Raw genomic sequence first — 4,043 nt, forward strand, 5'->3', positions numbered from 1 at the left:
ATGAATGAGAAAATATTTTCATGTCAACATGTTTGTAAGGGCCAATTGGGGAATTTCAGCTATCTATATTTTCAGGGATGCATATTCCTGAATGGAAAAATAAGTATTTGAAAGGAACACATTAGATCATCATCAAAGGATTCTGACCAGCAAAGGGACACAATGGTTAGAGTTGTTTACTTTCCTTAATAGTAACTTCAGCTTTTAATTCAAATATTTTGGGTAGCAAGCCCCACACTGACTTCTACTTGGTATGAAATATTTTGCTATAGTTGCTTGGATACAAGCAGAGTACTCTTCGGTTCCTATTCTGAATTCTTCATTCCTACTCTGACAAGCTGACTTCTTACCTTTCCTCAGTGTACTCTAGCATGGAACTAACTGAAGTTCATTTCCTTATTGTTTTGCCATTTTTATGGCCCTGTGAGTTAGACACCATAACCTTAATTTTCTCTTTGCTTCTTTAACTCTTTATTCAGTGTCAACGTTCTTTCCCTCTATTTTCTTTCTATTTTTCTTCAGCTATGTTTATCAATTGTCTTTTTTTTCTTTTTATTGGTGGGATTCATTGAGGGTACAAAGAACCAGCTTACACTAATTGTATTTGTCAGGCAAAGTCCCTCTTATAAATGTCTTCCTTTCCCAAGAGGTGTTACCCCTCATCCGCCTCCCTCCTTCCTTCTCTCTGTTCCCCCATTCCCTTACCCCCCCCATTGTGTACTAGGTTCTCAATTGTCCTCAAATCAAAATTGAGTACATTGAATTCTTGCTTCTCCATTTTTGTGATGCTTTACTAAGAAGAATGTGTTCCACCTCCATCCAAGTTAGTACAAAAGATGTATGGTCTGCAGGCTCCATCTTTTTTAGTGGCTGAATAATAATAATATTCCATAGTATACATCTACCAGAGCTTGTTAATCCATTCCTGGGTTGGGGGGCATTCAGGTTGTTCCCACATTTTGGAGATTGTAAATTAAGGTGTGATAAAGAGTCTAATGCAAGTGTCCTTATGATAAAAGGATTTTTCTTCTTCTGGGTGGATGCCCAATAATAGGATGCAGGGCCAAATGGGAGGTCTAGTATTTTCTTAACTAGCCTCATTATTCTTACCAACACTGGCTACCCTACCCTACCTTTGTGAATTTATTTGCTTAGCATCTCAAAAAGGACCAAGCAATCAAGACAGAAAACTAGATTCTCTTAGTTTCATTTCATTGAATGAGTGTCTCTTAAAACATTATTTTATAGAAAATCACCTCATTCTATCAGCTTCTTTTCTATGCAAGAAATTGAATGAGAGGAGGTTTTTGTTGTTGTTGTTCTGTCAGCAACTTAGTTCTCGATTAACTCTTTTGACTGTACAGACCTCAAGGGCCCTTACCTTCTGTGTTAGCCAGGAGATGCTGGAGATTTATTTTCCTCTTGCCCCATCATGACCACATTTTATTGATCTGTGACAGAGAAACCAGGAACAGGGATTGCCAGGGAGCAGGCATGAAGCTGTGCTCTGTCTAGTCTCTCCAGTAACTCTACTCACTTGTCGGGGATTATCCCCACCTCTCCTTACCTGGCCTTGGATATAAGCATGTTATCCTGTCTACACTCCAGAACCATTTGCACTGACCTTGATCAATTGATTCACTCTTTAGCCCTGTCTATTGTCATTCTCAGCAACTATTCCATGGTAAATTGATAAACAAATATTCCTTATCATTGTGCGTTTAATGGTATAAGTGCAAATTCCAGCTAGTGTTACTTTATTTCTCCAAGTAAATTTTGAGTGGTTCTGAAAGGCTTAATAATTTTCTTTCACTTTGTTTTCTAAGTGCCTGTTACCAACAGCATGGTTCAAAGACCAGCAGCATCAGTGTTATCTAGGAGCTCATAAGGAATGCTGAGTCTCAGGCCACACCAGCCTTTCTCAGATTGAGAAGAGTTTATACAGCACATAGCACCATCAGGATTAAGAGAGGAATTAATCATCTCTTTGTGGACTAATTCACCACATAAATGTGAATTCACCACAAGGACAAGATATTTTCATTTGCACTGGGCTCCAATTTCTGGCAAAAGATGTCCTTAAATTTGGTATGCTGCAGCTAAAGCTTCTATTTTTCAGTTCAATAGTTTGGAACATTTTTTAATAATGTTGAAATATAGAAAGAAAATATTTTCATTTGAAGAGTGGTGGTAATCTAGTAGTAACTCCCAGACTAATGCAATCTATGATGAAATAATTATTTGGAGTTAGGATATTAGATTTTCAGACTTGAAAAGGATATTAAAAGTGATACAAACCCAGATTCCTCAATTTTTACTTATGGGCACTCTTTCTCAGCTTCCCAATGCCTCTATCAACCCTCAAGTAGCCCTCTAACATGTCACACTGAGTCTGTTCACTCTGAGCCCATTAAACAATGCTCCTACCTCCTCCTCTCTCTGCATTTTCTTGCCATTATCAACCAAGTCACCAGAATCAAAATCAGAGCATCAGTCAATGGTTTCTTCTTTTATCCTCCAACATCAAATCAGCCACCAAGACCTTCTTCCTTCAATCTGAAAATATGCCTAGATTTTGCCTCTTTGGCACATGGATTTTCACAACCTCTTCCAAAGAGGTCTCTTGTGTCCTGTCACTTCCTCCTATCCCCTGTTTCTTGTTCCTACAAAACACTCACCATCACACTATCCAGGAGACCTTCCTCGGTCCCAATTCTGAGAACCTCAATCTCTCCTATGACCCTTCTACCATCCCTCCTTCACCAGGAAACTTAATCTTTATATATTTTTTTACAGAGACTAGGGTTGACACTATTAATGTCCTTTCTGGCTCACATCCACTGGATCCAACTCTGTTTTCATCAGCACGTGGGAGATTCCCCAGCAGCAATGTGACACAGCATCCACCACTAGCACTGGGTCCTCCTCTCACCACCTCCGGGCTTTCCCCAGGATCCTCCTTCCACTAGAAAGAGGAATTGTGGACAGTTCTCCTACACAAGCAGCCTCCATGGGTAAACCTCAACCAGTGAAGGATGTGAGCTGGTGCAGAGCGCTCAGGGAACATTTTATTCTACATGGTCCTTCCGATGTAGTCCCCAACAAGATGGAGCCTTAGCTGCCCACTGTGCCCACACTCTGCGTCGGCACGTCCACCTTCCCTGTCTCACTTCCTCACTCTCCTGTGCATCCTTCTGAAATCTTCTCCCAAGAAAACCACCTGCCCCTGGGCCATCTTTCCTTGTCTCAGAGTCTGATACTAGGTTTCTGGGGGAGGAACTTAATATGTAACAAAACATACTATATATTTATGTGTATGTGTGTGTGTGTGTGTGTGTGTCTATTTATATTAGTGTGAGTATATGTAGGGTGGATATAAAGTTCGTGTGCAATTTACTATGTTAAAACTATTTTAAATTGCACATGAACTTTATGTCTGCCCGGTATGTGAATGCATGTACACATATATCTATTTGCTTATAAATTATATACCAATACACATGTATAATAAAACAAAGTGAAAAAATAGAAACACAAAAAAGAACTTCAATTAGATCCTATTTCCAAATAGCTTTTATATCTAAAATGATTTCACACTATCAATAGCTAATATCTCAAGAAACAATGTCCTCTTAATGTTTGGTGGCCTGACTCAGATTCTTAGTGATAGTGGCTTTAAGGCTGCACACCAGATAGCTGCCTTGATCATTTCTGTTTTTCTACTTTTCTTTTAAAGATCTACTTCCTCTCATCCTTGATATTTCAGTGTTTATAATATCATGGTAGGACTGATGATGCAATCTCTCTCAGAGCTCTGCTCTTTGCAAGAATCCTCTCCAATGCTCTTGCCCATTTATGAGAAGAAGTTCAATGAAAACCGAAAATTTAATCCAAGATTCCACCTAACCAGGTGCACCTAACCAACAACACATCAAAATAAACTCTGTGAGTGAACAGGGGAGGATGCCCCTAGCAGCCACACTGCCTTGCATAGCTACCACCCATTCCCCAAGCTTTCCCCTAGTCACATGTGGCCACCAGAT

The sequence above is a fragment of the Otolemur garnettii genome, unplaced genomic scaffold (genome assembly GCF_000181295.1).
Source record: "Otolemur garnettii isolate 467f Iridium unplaced genomic scaffold, OtoGar3 scaffold00025, whole genome shotgun sequence".
In the NCBI taxonomy this organism is placed as follows: Eukaryota; Metazoa; Chordata; class Mammalia; order Primates; family Galagidae; genus Otolemur; species Otolemur garnettii.